Below are 19,351 nucleotides of genomic sequence, written 5' to 3' on the forward strand. Positions count from 1 at the left end.
CATCTATATACATGTCTTTTTCCCTGAACTTAAAGGAGATTCTCCTTTCAGGAAATGTAACATTGGCAGCCAGGCGGTCAAACCATGGTGCCCCTAGGATTACATCCTCATGCTTGAGAGGAGAGATAAAGAAGCCCTCTTTGTCCACATAGCTTTGGACATGAAGCCTCAATTTCCCGATTAAGGGAGTGACTGAAACTTCTTGCCCCTTGAAAGCATTGTCTGCGGGTAGGACATCTCCCATCTCGTAGGCTTGGATGCCTAGCTTGTGGCCAACTCTATAGATATAAAATTGTGAGTAGAACCAGGGTCAAAGAGAATTAAAGCATCATGTTCTCTTACCTTTCCCCAAGCATGGCATAGAGGAGATCCTTTGTGATGAGTTTGGTGAGTCTCCTCCTCTTGGATTTCAACCAAGGTAGCTCTAAGAGGATCGTGACGGTTGTTCTTTTGGGGACAAGCGCGGTACGCATGCCCTTGTTCGCCGCACTTGAAACACCGGTTATCCTTGCGATAACGCTCAAGCTCTTCAGGAGAGAGTTTGTTTTTACCTTTGTAAACTCCCTTCTCTTTAGTTTTGTTGGAATTGCCCTTAGGAGACTTTTGGACATTGTCCTTCCCCTTAGGCTCGTTGGAACCCTTGTTTTCCGTGGGCTTATTATTTCTTTTAGCCCCCGTTTGGAAATTGATTCGAGAGGCCACCATAGTATGGTGTATTACCGCCGATATGGTATGTGGCCTTTGGGAGTTGACATACTCCGCCATTTCTTCGGTTAAGCCCGCACAAAATTGTTGCTTTTGCTTTCCAAAATCCAACTTTTTGAAGACAGTGGCTTTGAGTTGTAGGTCCCAAAACTTGTCTACATATTTGTGGATGGATTCATAGGGAGAGAGCTTTAAGCTTCGCCATTCGGTGAGTACTTTGTCTTTGGCATCGATGGCCAAAAACTGCTTCATAATGGAAGCTCTTAAAGCTTTCCATGTTCGTGGAGCTTCACCGTTGGCTCTTAGGCTAGACCACCATTGCCTGGCGGACTTTTGAAAGTGCATAGCTACATGGCGTAGCTTAGAGGACTTCGTGAAGCCTTCATCTCCAAACGCCGCATCAAACTGTTGGATAAAGGCCAAGACTTTGTCCGTAGCACCAAAGGTGCCATCATAGGTAAGGAAAGAGATGCTCTTCCCTCCCTCTTTGAACTTCTTGAGGTTGGACGACCTCTTCCACGCGGCATAGGATTTCCTATGGCCTCTTCTTTTTGATGGTTCAAAGGTTGCACCATCACTTTCTTCAAAAGGTGAAGAATTTGAGGAAGGTGGAGAAGAGGGTGACCTCTTTCTCGCCTTTTTCTTGTCTTGATCTTCGTTGTATTCACCATCACTTTCATAAGAGGAAGAGGATGAAGAAGATGGAGAAGAGGGTGTCCTCTTTCTCGCCTTTTTCTTCTCTTGCTTTTTATCATCCCTCTTTGAATTATGGTGTGGAGAAGGGTGCGATGGTCTTCTCCGCTTTGATGGTGATGGAGAGCGTTTAGCCCGCCGTCTTCGTGGAGCCATCTCCGCCGAGGTGGCGGGAGACTCACTTCTTTCTCGTTCCTTCGGTGGAGGCTCTTGAGTTCTCCTTTGGGAAGGAGATGCATCATCAGGAAGTAAATTCTTGAGCCCTTCGTATGGATTCTCTTCTTCTTCCCTAATCGGAGAGAGACCTCTTTTGGAAGTCTCACAAGGAGGCTTCCTAGGTGTTCTCTCGTCATGGTGATGAGCTTGGAGAATCCCGTGAGCACGAAGCTGCCGTTGCACTTCACTTTGGAGAGATGGATTGCCCATGGCTTGTTGAAGCCTAGAAACAAGATAGTTAACAAGCATCGGAGCATCATTAGTAGCTTGCTCATTAGCAAAATCAAAGTTATCAACATTAATTTCACTCTCTTTATTATTGTCAGCCATTCTAACAACTTTTAGGTGTAAACTTTTTAGGTGTACTTTGGCACTTCAAGCCCTAGTTGCTACTCCTCTTTACCCCTTTAGAAAAAGCACTCAAGCTACTGTACCTGTGGCTCGAATACCATTAATTGCAAGGAATAGAAGAGAGGGTCGTTCAACACCAAAACAACACTGGCTCCTGTCAAGCTTCTAATAGCTCAATAGTGGTTAAGCCGTAGGCAAGCTACGTAGGACTCCACTATTAAGACCATAGCTCTCAACGGTGATGCCCCGTTAACTGCACGAAGGTAGGCGCACTGCAAGGCTGAAAAATCCCTATTCTACTTACTCACAGGCAATTAATAATACCAACCATTTATAGCTAGCTTGAAGACCTCCCTTCTTGAGCAAGAAAAGAGAAACCTTGTGCTCTGATACCAATGTAACATTTAATGGCTTAAAAACTTATGTGTAGCGGAAATTAGCATGAACATAGTGGGCATTTCATTAGAATAGATTCCTAATGAGAATTACAAGAGTGCTTGGGTGGAGAGAGCAACAAAAAGCATAACACCTAGTTAGATAGCATGAACAATACTTTCAAAAGAGAGAGAAATTAAGCTATTGACAACAATTGAGGATCGGATTTGCATGGAGCCGGTCCCCCCTCCAAAAGGCTTTGTATTATGGTTTCTCCCCTCAAGAGAGACATTGTACAATACAATTCTTTGTGTTCCTTCAAGACTAGCTAGTGCAATGAAGATGAAAGCTTCATGCACTAAGCAAAACACTTAGCAAACACAACATCAATTATCCCCGGTCTTAGACCCAAGACCTCACACACCTTCAAAGATGGTGAGAGCTAGCAAGGTATGAGAGTAGATTGAGAGGAAGAAGGAGTATCTTAAGAGAAAGATGTACATCTCCTCACATAATCACTCATATTAGCATAGCTTAGCTTAGTAATTAGCATGGTAGAGGATATGAGCATGCATTGAAGCTTGGCTCTTGGTTGGATTTGCATCACAAAGCCAAGAGTTGTTGGTGTAGGCCTCCCTTCTCACAAGCTTGGAGTAGGTGATAAGCTTTCCATTAAAGCTTGAAGAGAGAGAGTCTTCCTACTTCCACACATGAGTTGTCTGTGTGTGAGACAATAATGCCCTTCAAAATTCAGCCCCCCCTCTCTCTTGGTCGACCCCTCTTGCTATTTTCTCATGCTACAAGCTCATTGGACCTCCCCAGGCTAGCCAATAGTAATTAAGTATAGCCTTCTGACATGTGTCCCCCTTTCCTCTTTTGTGAGAGCTTTATCAATTAAACTTAATTGATTTAAATGAATTAAATCCCCATTGGACCTTTCCCCATTTTGGCCAATAGGAATTAAGTAGCCCATTGGGTGCTCAATTCCTATTGGACCCCTTCACGGGCTGTCCAAAAATCATCCAGGAGACTTAATTTTCATTGGTTCTTTTTATTAAGTGTTTTAAAATTAATTAGACTAAATTTACTCTAGCCTAATTCTCATTGGTCCACTTCAAGGGTCATCCAATAGGATTCGAGTACATCTTGTGGGCATCTGGGCTAGGGAGCTGACATGTGTCCCTCTTTCCCCTTGTGTACAAAGGGAGCTTGTGTGTATGTGTGTGAGTTTATCTCTCATCCCCTACCTTTAGGGCTCGCCCCCTCATGTGTAGGGATGTGTGTTGACTTTGGAGAGTGCACAACCATCCAATTTATCCTAAGCTTTAACCCTTTGGACTTACACTTTGAATTTGGAACCTTAGCATTTTGGAAGTCTTAATGTGCTACACCCTAGGGTCTTTGGAGCACATTTTATGTACATAGCTCTTCTGCAGATGGTCCCCCTTTGGATCCCTATTGTGGCCTCATCTGCCAGCCTTACCAATATTCTAGCTTTCTCTCCCATAGCACTTCCCCATATTAAATGATCAGTTTAAAATGAGAAAATCATTTAGGAGATCTAGATATTAGTTATTATGACACGCCGCCGTGAGAAGGCGCAAGAAGCCCCCCTGGTGATGTGGCAACCCCGATGACGACCTGCATGAAAACGAGAGCCGCTCTAGCCAACCAGTCTTGCTTGGTGGGCCTTGCTATATAATATCTATAGAATACACTAGGACATATGCAAATTGACATTTAGTATCTAGCAGTGAAGGAAACAAAAGCATGACTAATTTGGCAAGGGCGACACTGCATGAAAGGGATATACATTTGAGATAATGTTTATGGGAGTAGACAAAGTTAAGTGCATCAATTATTCGAGATTATAAGGATAATTATAGTTGAGATTATATCCAAGAGATGTTGTCTACTGATGAATGTTTTTTTCTAGTATACGTGCCACATGTAAATTCTTGCAAACGGAAAGTATTTCAAAAAGAAAATTTTCATCGAATGGTTGGTAGCATAGAAGGTGGATGTTGACTGTGTTTTTCCTTTCTTCTTTTGTAGTTATTTGTGTTTTTGCCTTTCTTCTTTTGTAGTTATTATGAGTACAATGAATGAGGACAACGATACATGTATCCTCACCTTCTTTGTTTTGTGCTATGGCATCGACAACGCATGTTGCACCGTTTGCCACACCGATTGTCAAGTCGGTGTTTTCAATGATCATGCAACACATGCCAATTGCGATCAGATCTAGTTCGTTGAACTTAGACTCTAGGAGCCACTACTGAAGGACATTTATGTTACCCCACTTCGTCTTTATTTCAACTTTTGTAATGTCATTTTGATTTGTACAACTTATACAAGACCAGGTATTTATAGTATTGGAAGTCTCACCCGTGAGTACAAATTATCGGAGTAGAGTTGTTGATGTAGTCATGCATATGTGCTTCATCTATAATACATGTACCCAAGGTACAATTGATCTCATCTATAGCTGGTTTTCTTTCACGAATAATGGGCAATAATTGAAGCAATTCAGGGTCTGTTGCATGTCTTACAGAGCATGACATCCTATAGAGAGTTGCATGTAGAAAGTGGACCGAGATTGTGATATGGCATGTGTTACAAAGCTCCCGTGCGTGACTACAAACTAGGGATAGTTGGGAAAGATCATTGAGAAAGAGAACACATTTGTTGTTGAAGGGATCTGCCAATGTGTTCCTTGTTACATTAACATTTTGTCTTACGATAAGGTAAAATATTGTTTGGATTAACGTGGATAGCTCCTCTATAATTATAATATCTGCCTTTATAACATAGATAGATCCTCTATAATCATAATATATATCTTTTTTCAATGCAAAAAATTCTAAAACAAGCAAATAGATAAAGCATAAATGACCTGCAACAATAAATGAGGTGCTTTACTGACCTGCAATGTTGTACTGCTGCTTTTCGATGTCCAATCTACGGACCGATTTTTGAGTCGAGCTACAAAAAAGCAATGTGAATAGTTAAACATATTGTCTTGCAATGAAATGTCATAGATTGAAAGTGCAAAGTATACAGTGCGCGTCATACAGAGGTGCCATACAAAAGTATGGTGGAGAGTTGGCACTGTGGTCTCTCCAAAAATTATAAGAAACGGAAGCCGTGCCCTGCCCCGTAGCATTTATGTGTTGCGCCAAGCAAATGCATGCGCGTGGAAAATTGGATGCAGATAATGAACCTTGCAGTGTTGTCGGGCTGGAGTCGCGCTTGCTATATGTGGTTTCTATCTCAATCGCCTGTTGCACAAAAGACCTTTGAGAAGATGTGAATAGATTATCACTGCCCCAAGGAAAAATGTGGGTTTGTGTTGGCTACAATACCAAACTGATGTCTGTCATCTGCAGCCATCTGAACTTGATCCAATAGCTACTGCGTACATGGACCTTTACTCATAGGATCTGCCACCGAATATCGGTTATTAGCAAGAGAAGCTCTTTACAGGCCGCAATATTGGCCATATTGTCTATAGAGTTTCTGCTATCCCATCGAGTTGTTGAATGGACAACAATGAACTACTCCTAGAGGCTAATAGGTACTGACATATTGGTATGCTTGTCTCCAGAAATGCAGTTACTCCACAGTCCGTGTTCGTCAGCTTTTTATCTAGCATCAAATCTCTTTGTGTGGAAAAAAGTATTAACTTCTGCTTCTGCTCTTTAACTATTCTTTTGATCCTGATCAGCAGCGTAGGCACCTGCATGATTTACTACTTGACTTTCACTGCAATGCTGTTGCATCTCCTTGGAGCTACACATTAACCAACTCCCGCAGACACCATATTCTGCGTTGAATTGGTCATGAGAGATGTTTCTGTTTGTCTGTAGATTGTTCCGAAATGCTTGCCTCATCAAAGTTTCAGATAGGCTATCAACAGAGTTGAACAAGGAGTGCGACTGAAGCCAATGGCTCATCCGACAAGCAGCTAGCACTCAAGCCACTTGCTTATAATTACTTGAGGATAACCATCAGAAGCTTTGGTGTGATTGATCCTTCTATGCTTTTCTGATCTCATGTCCACTTTGACGTTTACTTGTTCCATTTCTTCTGCCTCTGCCGCTTGCATCACCAACAACAGTCTGATAGCATCAACAGAAAAATGTGCTGAACGGGCTTGGGAAGGCAATGAGTGTTGGTGATTCGACTCTAGATTAGGCCAATTGATCATTGATTGAAATCTGATATCTTCTGTTTCATTAGCACTAGAATAGAGACCTCTGCCATGTGGCGCCATAGCCAGGGGCTGCATACTGAGGCGCATGGGCAGCTCCTACAATGTGGGGCTCCTCCTTCTTGTGGCCGCCCATATGCAGCCATCATGTTGGCCATGCTTTCTCCCCCTAAGAGCTCCTAATCTGTAGACTTATTGTTGGGAGTTCTCATCACGTTGGCAAGCATCCGACGCACCCTTCAGCTTGATGATCTGCGACTGCAACGCAACGCAGAGTGCGCTTTTTATTTTATTCACCTGGTAGCTTTTCAAGGCGAAGTTTAACAGCGATGTTTTTTTTTAAAATTTAAATCTAGTGCCACGTGGTGGCTGCTGCGTTCAGATATCGGAAAAAGAGCCTTGGGCTCACCAAGTAACTAGAGTGCTTCGTTAGCTGCATTTGTATTGAATTGAAGTGAGTCCGAGGGTAAGAGGAAACACAATTTTTGAATCTCGCTATGTAATGACGAAGTAATTAAAACCTAGAAGGGAAAAGCTATGAGGGAGAGAGAAACAATGGGGAGGAGAGAGAGAGAGAGAGATAGAGAGAGAGATTATGCTTTGTTTTCTATAAATCCTATGACCCGAAGTTAGACATGGTCTTGTGTTTACAACACGATGATCTTGAATCTTCTTGTGTAAGTGTGATTGTGTCATTTGAAGATTCAACAAGAGTATATATCCCTGATAAAGAAAATGGATGGAGAGAGAGAGAGAGAGAGAGAGAGAGAGAGAGAGAGAGAGAGAGAGAGAGAGCTTGAGCTTGATACCTTTCACGCATGCAAGTTTGGCATGCAATGGTTCTTGATTAATTTGTGGATAATATTTTTTGCAGACTCCACCCAAAGCTGCTTCATATGGTGATCTTGTCATGAATTCTCTCATAGGTGATTGAATTTGAAGACAGCTCTTCCCTTCCCATCTATGAGTGACATTGTCCAAGAGACAACATTTCAAATTTACATGTCCATGAGCGCACCACCCAGCGCGACATGGCTTTGCAAAAGCCGGTGCCTTAGAATCTCATCATGAATAAGCTTCGTAGCTTTGATTGTGGCACAAGCTTCAATGCGTAAACGTATGTCACTGCATTTGGCGAAACACACTCACATTGTATCTGCTCAAAGATAATCTAGAGCAAATCCACCTTGTCTTTCAGAGGTTTACCTCGCAAAAAACCACAAGGAGGGTTAGAGTTTTATCGAGATCGATGTTTGTAATCATACAAGATGTTAATGTTATTAATTGTTTGTTGTCCCATTTCTATGATTCGAAAAAAAAGAAAAGATGCAAGTCTCCTTGCATGGGAGAGTTTGCACAATCCTCCCCAATTTTTATAATACAAGGGAACATGCCATGCCCACGACAGCACACCATTTTCAATGAGTTCATTAACTGCGTTCTCAGTGTCAAAAATCAAGAAATAGTAATGGTTACTCACCGTACGATAGATTGATTATCGTCGAGGCACGCAGGTCGCATTTAAGCTTCCGTGAATTTTCGTGCCCATATCAGCACCTTGCGTAGAACCACATGCCTTCAAGATGCATGTGTAGAGCCACATGCCTTCACCATGCTGCACAGGTGATTGCAGTTGGAGTAGAGTTTTCTGCCCTGCTGCAATCAGTGCATTCCAAGAGTCCCCGTTGCTCTGAAGTCACTGCGTGAAAAGCAAGGCATCGATAAAAAAAGATGCATGCGTAGGTGATTGCATCTGGAGAGATCCCTTCGCTTCGCTATGTGCCGCTGCTCTAAAATTACTACGTGAAAGCGAGGCGTCGATAAAAAAGATGAGCAAAGGAACGGTCATGTGCCACTGTGGGAGGACGAGAAGCCAGATTTTTGCAATGCACATCTAGTCACCTTTGCAGGATCAATGACACCAGCCTCCAATAAGTTCTCATACTTGTCAGTCATAGCATTGTAACCAATTTCCCAATCACTCTCAAGAAGCTTCTCAATAACAACAACACCTTCAGTCCTCCCTGCGTTATCTGCAATCAAAGCAGCAGGAGCTGATAGAGCCTTTTGTACAATATCAACACCGAGCTTCTCTTCAGGATCTACAATTGTGTCCTTGATACCAGGGACCAAGGCAGAAAGGTGAACAAAGGTTGCCCCTCCACCCGGAACAATATATGCCCTCTTCATGAATTGCAGCAAAAGTAGCATTCTTTGCATCTTCAATTCTGAGTTTCTTATCTTCCAGCTCAGCCTCTATGGCTGCTCCCACCTTAATGACAATAACCCCACCGGAGAGCTTTGCCACTCTCTCTGACAACTTTTCTTGGTCATATACAGAGTCGGTTTCTGCAAGTTCTTTCTTGATTTGAGCAATGCGCGCTTGGATTTCATCCTTGGTGGCTGCATCGGCGATAATGGTCGTTGAGTTGTTGGTCATTGTCACCTTCCGGGCAATCCCTAGCTGCTCAACAGTAACACTTTCAGGCTTCAAGCCAAGATCACTAGCTATGAACTCAGCACCAGTGTGACGATGGCAATGTCCTGCAGTAAGGCTTTTCGTCGATCTCTCACCAAATCCTGGTGCTTTCAGAGCAGCCACTTTCACGATTCCTCTCATCTTATTAACCACTAGAGTTGCTAAAGCTTCTATTGATACATCCTCAGCAACAATCACCAAAGAGCATTCAGCTGTGAAACTTTCTCTAGAACTGATAGAATGTCTTTGATGGTGGCTAATTTTTGATCAGTGACAAGGATTCTTGCATTATCAAATTCCACAATGAGCTTTTCCTGGTTAATCACGAATTGAGGGGAGATATACCCCCTGTCCATCTCCATTCCTTCTTCGACTGTGATTGTCATCTCAAAGGACGATGATGATTCGATTAACAACACACCATCTGGACCAACTTTGTCGATGGCATCAGCAATCATGGTACCTATGGCATCATCATTACTGGAAGAAATAGTAGCCACAGCTTTGATATCATCACGGCCGTTGATAGGTCGAGATTTCTATCAACGGAGAGAGGGAGAGGGAGAGGGAGAGAGAAGAAGAAGAAGAAGGAGAGTATTTTAACGTTGTAGAAAACTATCCCAAGAGATGGATTTTCTGTCAACGCAGGAGAGAGAGAGAAAGAGAGAGGAGAGAGAGAGAGAGAGAGAGAGAGAGAGAGAGAGAGAGAGAGAGAGAGAGAGAGAGAGAGAGAGAGAGAGAGAGAGAGAGAGAGAGAGAGAGAGACCAATCATAGCCATCTATACTTTTCTTTAAAGAAATTGAACAAAAGGAGTTTGCTCGTCCTCTTCACGTATCAACATGGGGTCCTCAATTCAACCGCATTGCCAATTTGTCAACTAATATGCCCAAGAGACGGATTTTCTGTCAACGCAGGAGAGAGAGAGAGAGAGAGAGAGAGAGAGAGAGAGAGAGAGAGAGAGAGAGAGAGAGAGAGAGAGAGAGAGAGAGAGAGAGAGAGAGAGAGAGAGAGAGAGTGCAAAAGCCGCTATTTTTAGCGAGGCCTGCACGTGGACGAACCTCCAGCCAGAATTCTTGCATTATCAAATTCCACAATGAGCTTTTCCTGGTAAGTCACGAATTGAGGGGAGATATACCCCCTGTCCATCTCCATTCCTTCTTCGACTGTGATTGTCATCTCAAAGGACGATGATGATTCAATTGACAACACACCATCTGGACCAACCTTGTCGATGGCATCAACAATCATGGTACCTATGGCATCATCATTACCGGAAGAAATAGTCGCCACAGCTTTGATATCATCACGGCCGTTGAGAGGTCGAGATTTCTGTCAACGGAGAGAGGGAGAGGGAGAGAGAAGAAGAAGAAGAAGGAGAGTATTTTAACGTCGTAGAAAACTATCCCAAGAGACGGATTTTCTATCAACGCAGGGGAGAGAGAGAGAGAGAGAGAGAGAGAGAGAGAGAGAGAGAGAGAGAGAGAGAGAGAGAGAGAGAGAGAGAGAGACTGTAAAAGCCGCTATTTTTAGCGAGGCCACGTGGACGAACCTCCAGCCAGAATTCTTGCATTATCAAATTCCACAATGAGCTTTTCCTGGTTAGTCACGAATTGAGGGGAGATATACCCCCTGTCCATCTCCATTCCTTCTTCGACTGTGATTGTCATCTCAAAGGACGATGATGATTCAATTGACAACACACCATCTGGACCAACCTTGTCGATGGCATCAGCAATCATGGTACCTATGCCATCATCATTACCGGAAGAAATAGTCGCCACAGCTTTGATATCATCACGGCCGTTGAGAGGTCGAGATTTCTGTCAACGGAGAGAGGGAGAGGGAGAGAGAAGAAGAAGAAGAAGGAGAGTATTTTAACGTCGTAGAAAACTATCTCAAGAGACGGATTTTCTCTCAACCCAGGAGAGGGAGAGAGAGAGAGAGAGAGAGAGAGAGAGAGAGCGAGCGATTGCAAAAGCCACTATTTTTAACGAGGCCACGTGGACGAACCTCCAGCCAAAATTTCAAAATAGGCTGCTACGCTAACGCAGTAACCAGAGGCATCGAGGGCAGCGTGGCAAACGATGTCTCGAGTCCGAGCAGCTGAGCTTCGCAAGGGGTTCGACCTACTAATGACCTCCCGCGTCATGCGTTCCACCTCAGCTCTGCTCACAATACCATTCTCACCTTCTCTCTTCAACAGCTTGCCGGTGTGCACAAGCTCGTCCACCCACTTGCCATTCATGCCTTGGTCCCCAAACATGGGGCAGCACAACATGGGTACCCCCTTGCACAGCGCCTCCAGCGTCGAGTTCCAGCCGCAGTGCGTGAGAAGCCCCGCTATCGCCGGGTGCGCCAATATCTTCCTCTGTGGCGCCACCTCCCACTGCACCACCCCCCTCCCTGCAGTTCTCTCCTCAAACCCGCTCGGCAACTGCAGCTGCGTCCGCGCCTCTCCGTTTTGCAGCTGATCTGGGATCCTCAACACCCATAGAAACCGCTCCTTACTGGCTTCCAAACCCGCTGCAATCTCATGTGCCTGAGCCTCTGACAGGCAGGCAATCGTCCCAAACGCTACATACAGCACTGATGCTGCCGGCTGCTCATCCAGCCACTTCAAGCACGTCGTCCTCCGCACATCCACATCCGCTGCGCTCGCTTCCTTGCTCATCTCCTCCTTCATGAGAAAAGATGCTGGCAGAAGCGGGCCCACGGCCTTTATGTCCATCTCAGGGGCTTTCTCCATCAGACCATCTATCACCTCCTTCTCCAATTCATACACTGTATTGAATAGCATACCCGTCGCATCGCGCCACAAAGTCGTACAGCGGAGGACATAATCGAAGGAGCACACGGGATTGGGATCCCATGATATGTCAGGCACCTCACTGACATGGAGAGATGGGAAACCAGGGATCTTAAACTTGTTAGATTCTCCATTCAAGTCTGCGTGCGGCCCGAGCGGAAGCAGGCCTTCCGATACAAAACCAGGAATTTGCAATACATATGAGGTGAAGCTAGATGACATGGAATAGAAGATCTTTGCAGGAATGTGAAGCTCTTTGCCCAGGCGTCCCACCCACTACAACCAGAAATCATAGATGACACACGCAATGCGCCCATCTTCATTCATGTTGAGCTTGTTCAGAAGCTCTTGGAGAGCAGGGCCCATGCTTTCCGTGACTCTTACCAAGACATCCAATTTACCAAGAGTGTCAGTCATGTTCTTCTCCTTCGGCAAGCCGTCCGAAAGGCCATGGCGGCGAATGGGCAGGCCGCCTGAGTCGAAGCCTTGCTTCAACATGCTGCTAATGTAGGCTTCAGTGCAAACAAAGGCTATAGACACTCCAAGTAAGGCTAGCTTTCTTGACAGGTCCATAGCTCCATTGACATGGCCTTGAGCAGGAAAAGGGAAGACAACCACATGGGGAGCAATATAGCAAGAGCCCTGCATGTTGCTTCTGCACCGTGAGCCCTCAATGAATCAATTAAAGCTCGGAGATACTGAGCAAATCAGGTCGATCTGTGTATGGCTTATATCGAGTGTGAGTACGTATGACGGACGTGTCCGTGTGAGAGAGAGGCGTAATTCATAGCACGAAAAGAATAAATGTATATTGAAACATTGCCACGTCACGAGGGAGGTCACTCCAGGAGTCGAAATAGAATCTATGGTTTTTTGCCCAAATTTAGACAAAAATTATAGTTTTTCTTTTTGCTTCATGCCTTATTTTCATAGGTTCACTTCATGACAAGTCAAAACTAGTCTTGCTTGGTGGGCCTTGCTATATAACATCTATAGAATATAACAGGACATGCAAATTGACTTTTAATAGCTAGCACTAAAGGGAACAAGAGCAAGACTAATTTGGGAAGGGTGGCATTGCGTGAAATGGATATACGTGAAATGGATATACACTCCGATGACAAAGCGCCCAACAATAATACAGAAGTGAGGGCAAAAGGAGTGTATATTCACTACAATGATACACCACATGCATTCACTACTTGTGTATTCACTATTGTAATACATCACATACATTTGGCAAGCAACCGTATGCAAAAATTTGTGTGTAACTCACGTGCAGATGTTGGTTGACATTGAGTGTATAGTTCTGAAAATGAGATCCAAATAAACCACAACAAAGGAAGTAATGCGGAAAATTCTAAAACAAGCAAGTAGATAAAGCATCAATGAACTACAACAATAAATGAGGTACTTTACTCACCTGCAATGTTGTACTCCTGTTTTTTGATTGTCCAATCAACAAGCCGATATGTGAGTCAAGCTACAACAAAAGTAACGTGAATAGCTAAACATATCGTCTTGCAATGAAACGTCACACTGAAAGTGCAAAGTATATTGTGCATGTCATACAGAGGTGCCATACAAAAGTATGGTGGAGAGCTGGCACTGTGGTCTCTCCAAAAAATTATAAGAAACGGAAGCTGTGCCCTACCCCGTAGCGTATATGTGTTGCGCCAAGCAAACGCATGCGCATGGAAATTTGGATGCAAATAATGGACCTTGCAATGTTGTCGAGCTCGAGTCGTGCTTGTGCAATCAGAACGTACAGTGTTGTGAATATATGTCCTCCATGCCATACACAAAACATGCAAATGTAACTTTATGCTCTATGTCCTATGATCAATATTACCTTCTCTCTCTCTCTCTCTTTGAGTTGTAAGCTGCTACGGTCAGCAATTATGTCTTCTTGCCTCCTTGTTGTTGACTAACCTGCGTTATGTATCGATACCAAATTGATGTTTGCATTTGCAACCATTTGAACTTGATCTGATAATTGTTGCGTACATGGATGTTTGCTCATAGGATCCGCCACCGAATCGTGGTTATTGGAAAGAAGGGAACTCCGAAGCAATAACTACTATGCGTTCATATCCACATGAACGGCATCACGTGCTTCGTATGAATCTGCTAAAGGAAAACGCTACAGTATACTGTTGTTGCTAATCTCAACTACGGAGACATTGGCCGCCGCATGCATGCGGTTTAGAAAGAGAATCTCTTTACAAGCCACAATATCGGCCATATTGTCTGTAAAATTTCTGCTATCCCACCCAAATGTTGAATGGCCAGCAGTGAACTATTGCTGGAGGCTAATAGGTGCTGACATATTGGTATGCCTGTCTCCGGAAATGCCATTACTCCGTAGTCCTTGTTCTTCGACTTCTCCAACATCAAAGCTCTTTGTGCGGAAAAAAGAACTAGCTTCCTCTTCTGCTCTTGACTATTCTTTTGACTACTTGACTTCCGCTGCAATGTTGCTGCATCTCCTTGGAGCTACACATTAACCAACTCCCACGGACACCATATTCTGTGTTGAATTGGTCATGAGAGATGTTTCTGTTTGTTTGCAGATCGTTTTGAAATGCTTGCCTCATCAAATTTTTAGATAGGCTATCAACAGAGTTGGACAAGGAGTGCGACTAAAGGCAACAACTCATCAGACCATGACTTGCACTAGTGGCAATATTCCCCAATGCCTTCCTCTCGACATTGAGTTGTTTGTCGCTAATCCCCTCACACTCTCTGCTAATTAAAAGCGCAAGCAGCTAGCACTGAAGCCACTAGCTAATTACTTGAGGATAACCATCATAAGATTTTCTACCCTCATGTCCACTTCGATGTTTATTCTTTCCATTTCTTCGGTCTCTTCTGTCTGCATCGCCAACACCCTGATAGCATCAACAAAAAAATGTGTTGAACGGGCATGCGAAGGCAATGAGTTTCGGTGGTTCGAGTCCGGATTAGGCCAACTGATCATTGATTGAAATTTGATTATCTTCTGTTTCATTAGCACTAGAACAGACCTCTTCCATTGGTTGATCGCACGAAATATCTGATCTTTGAGAATGCTCATCACTTTGGCAAGCATCCGAAGTACTCTCCAGCTTGATGATCTACGAAATATAACAAGGGTTTGAAAGGTCTTTGGTACTCCTTTTCGATTCTACCTGGCTTACTACTGCAAAGGCAAATTGCGCCGAAAAGAATTGGTGTGAATCTTGAGAATTAGGCATGGGGAAACGAGCTGAGTCATACTCAGCTAGCCACTGGGTCTTGTTGCACACAAAGCTGCTATGATCGCTATTGGGGAACCTGCGAACTGCTTGTGGAGAAGATCACTTGTTAGCTTTTTGCACGGAGTTTTATTTAGAGCGTTTCATGTTTCTTTTCTGTGTTGCAGACAGTGCATGGTAAAGCTTTTCATGGTGCTGCTTTAGTGTAGCACGCTTCGCTCGTTTTTATTTATTTAGAAAAACTGTTTTTCCCATGCCGGTTGGTTGCCTGTGGCTGTAGATAGGGGAGAAAGAACCTTTGGCTCACCAAGTAAATAGCGGCGCCACGGCCTGCTCATCAACATTTGCTTCTGCTTCGAAGTCATCCAAGCATCATGGAGCCCGCTGCGAGCGCAAACAACCCTGCGCTCTCTCCTACCCGCTGCCATCTCGCCGGCCATGCTTTTATTTTTCTTCACCCTTTTTCACATTAAAGTGCCTTCCTCTTTATTCAATGGGTGGCCACCCTTTTAAGGTCATGGTCGGGCGGCCTCTAACCCCTTTTCTTTGGGTGGGCGGCCCTTAAAGGGCACCCCATTTGGCATACATATCGACTAAAGCATTGCCAAACACAACATCTTTCTCCAGCAGCCCCTGTCAAACAATCTCATCAGGAATTCTCTCACCCTGTTGGGTAAATCCCGCAATCATTGCATTCCAAGAGACGACAATATTCCAGACACAGAGCTCATCAAGAACTTTTTGTGCCTTCTACTGGGCCCAGGCATAGCTCATTTTTTGTAAACCTTGATTTGACAATATCATCGTGAATTTAACTGCCCATATCAGCATCTCGTATAATGCCACATGCATTCAAGATGAAATTATAAGTGATTGCATTTGGTGAAAGGCCTTCCCTTCGCACTCAGTTAAAGAGCGCCAGAGCTTTGTTGTTGCTAGCGAGGCATTGCCAATCACCACATTAGGCATACATATCAATTATCGTAGTGCTACTTGCAATATACCATGCTTTCAATGCACTATATGAGATGACATTCCGCACAAGATTCTCTTTGAGCATTTAATTTATCGCATTCCAAAACCTGGATGAAGCTCAAAATTCCTAGATGGCACTCCGCCCGAGCCGACCAGACTGGTGCAGAATTGACCGCCGTTGAAATTTAATATGGCGATAACTTGGTAACCGTGACTCCAATCACGGATATGAAAAGATAGACACGCTCCACAAATTGAGCACTTCAACCCTATGCATTCATTTCATTTCTGTCCCCTTAGCTGCAGTTGCCCAATCCGGTACAGATCTGCAATTGACTCAAACTTCAACCTGCCATAACTTCTTTACGGTAGCTCCAATCGATGAGCCGTAAAGACAGGCCGATAGAGCACTTCAAGCACTACAGTTCAAGACCATAATCTCCCATCTGTAATCACTTCAAGCATACTCCATTTCAGCATCATTGAGGCATTTGTTGGCCCTTTTAAGCCGCTGGCATACATTAATCATAAAACTAGCTTGTTAGCAAGCCCTGAACACTGATCATTCATTAGGTAAGCTTCAATTAATCCCGATGTGCTTCTTTTTGGTATCTTTCTTAGCATGGGAGTGGAGCTGCATGACATCCACCCTCTCTAAACCTGCACAGCCTCCGGTCTGTGCCAACTGCACTTCAATCTGCATCTGCTATAGGTACCTTAAGCTCTTTGCCATCATTTGACTCAGGTAGCTCGTAAACATAAGGAAAATAATATAAGACTTATACCCTATCATCAATGTTCTAGCTTAATCATTAGATAGCTGCCCATCAAAAATCTTTGAACCATATCTGTCGTATCTCCAAAGCATTCAATTATGGAAAACATGTTTAGTGAACCGCGCTAGACTCAAGTGCTCTAGTTAATGATGCACAGGGCTTGACCATCAAGATCGCTTTAGGGAACCCTGTCAAACTTAAGTATGCCTTACTCTGTCTGCACACGGAATGGTTGTCAAGTCCTTTACTTCAAGTTCTGGTAGCAGAACCAACTCAAAAGATGTGAAGACACTTCATCAATTGTCCAAAGAAGTCAAGTGGAAGCCAGCCATGTAATCTTATTGAACGCATAACCAAAACTCTTTTGACTTAGCATAATCTAGAAACCAAAACCTTGTACCATGCAACCTGCTACAATAGATAACTGATACTCTTCAAATTTTCAAATGGCACTTTAGTAGCCCCCGGGATCAAACAGGAAACCAATCATTTACCCCACTGTGAGCATTCCTTTAAAAAATTTGCACCATCCTCTAGGATCATAGGAAAAATACAAGAATATCCAATCAGTAGAGCATAAACATGAATTAACCCACAAATCTTCATGAAAACGCCTGGATCATATGGCATATAAGTTAATTGCCCCGGACCATGCATATATCTGTCACCTCTTGGGTTAAAAGCTAGCTTAAAATCTCCTACATCATAGGGTAACATCAGATCCCATATAGCATCAGGTATCACTAGATACTGCCATATCCCCTGTGCAATTGGCTCATTCAATTGTTGATCATCAATCATAGGTAAAATCATTGGTAGTGCACCTTCACTCTCACTAGTATTGGAATCCCAATCATGCATATCTGAATACATCAAGTCTTTGGCAAAACTCTCTTCATTATACTCACAAGATGCATCAGAAAACAATTCTCTATATTGTAGAGGCTCAAAATCAAGTAGAGCATCATCCAACAATTGCATAAGGTCATCATCAGCTGCATCTGAACAAACTTGCTCATGCATGAATCTAGATTGATTGGTATCCTTAGCATCTATATTTGAGAACCCTTCCAAAGCTTCGTCCAATAAGCACATAAGATCTAGGTCCACCGCTTCAGAAGGTTCCTCCATCCTGCACATCTCAGGCTGCTGTAAACTAAGATTTCCGCATATGACATGCATACTAAACACATCTCCTATAAACTGCTTTGCAAGTCTTTCACCCTCATCCAAATATCTTTGCACTTTTGAGGCACAAAGTTCAGCATGCACATTGAAAATTTCATCTATTGCCCTATCTATATCATCGGCACAATGAAACCAATCATATTCAACACCAAGAGATTGCACTTCACTATGCACCCCCTCTGAATCATAATCATCAAGTTCATGATCATTCTACCATAGTGTGAGCCTTGTGTCACAAAATCTTGATAGAGAAGAATTTTTCTCCCCCTCTAAATCATCAGCAAATTCACGATCAATTTGCCACATCGGTAGCTCTGGGTCACAGAAACTTGTCAAAGAAGGAGTCTGCACCCCTTGTGAATCAACATTTTGCAGATCTTCAAACACATACTCTTGCTTAACGAAGTTCTCAAAATCTGGTATATCCAAATTCGACAAATCTGGTATATCCAAATCCATGGTCCTACTACTCTTAATTGCACCCTTGCTATGACCTATAACATCTGTATCATCAATCAACTCTATGGTAGAATCTATACCAGAAATATTTTGCTCTAATTCTGAGTCAGTAGAAAAAGTATTAGTTGTAACCAAATCTTCATGCATCTCTACTTGAATATGGTTGCACTCATTCACCTGCACAATTTCTTCTTGAGCTTTAGCCACTTCGTTGTTTTGATCCCCTAATTTCATTTCCTCATGTACTGCCTGTATAAGTTCTTTGCAAAATTCACCCTGTGTATCTTGAGGCTGTAGAGCCTCACCCTCAAAGACTTATACTTCATGCAAGGCATCTGCTAAACCCAACTTTTCATACACAGCTTCAACTATATCTTCATCATTAGCATGTAAGAAGGTAGCGTCTTGTACAATATACTCATCAATCACACCTTCTAATTTTGATCGTACTTGTCCTCGAATATTTGCATAGTTTGATAGACTTGGACTCTGTTCTTGATAGCTTGCATAGTTTGATAGACTTGGACTCTGTTCTTGATAGCTTGCATAATGCTCATAACTTACTTGTACAATAGCTTCTTTGAAATATACCCAGTTGTCATTGCAGGCTTTTGTAACCTGTTGAATCTGCTCCTTCAAATCTGAACTCACTAGCTGCTCAAAATATTTGATCATTAACTCTTCTGGTATCCCTCTTAACTTGGTTTCAGACTCATAACAATCTAGGTAGCCTTCTGGATCCCATCCATCGAAGACTCGCCTCTCGTCGTATACCGCATCTAAAGCTGCATCCATAGCTTCATCCATTTGATTCTTCTTCTTCATGACCTCCATTTCAAGCAGAGATCCTTGAACCAATTGAAGCATCTTTGAAAAAT

General features: G+C 43.3%; 2 pseudogenes; both read right to left on the bottom strand.

Moving 5' to 3' along the window:
* Positions 1-2,980: 2,980 nt before the first annotated feature.
* LOC147450465 (mogroside I-E synthase-like) lies at positions 2,981-12,457 on the bottom strand (annotated as a pseudogene).
* Positions 8,399-10,772, bottom strand: LOC147450466 (ruBisCO large subunit-binding protein subunit alpha pseudogene; annotated as a pseudogene).
* Positions 12,458-19,351: the final 6,894 nt, after the last annotated feature.

Source organism: Adiantum capillus-veneris, chromosome 9 (genome assembly GCF_014529385.1).
Source record: "Adiantum capillus-veneris isolate H3 chromosome 9, ASM1452938v2, whole genome shotgun sequence".
Taxonomy (NCBI): Eukaryota; Viridiplantae; Streptophyta; class Polypodiopsida; order Polypodiales; family Pteridaceae; genus Adiantum; species Adiantum capillus-veneris.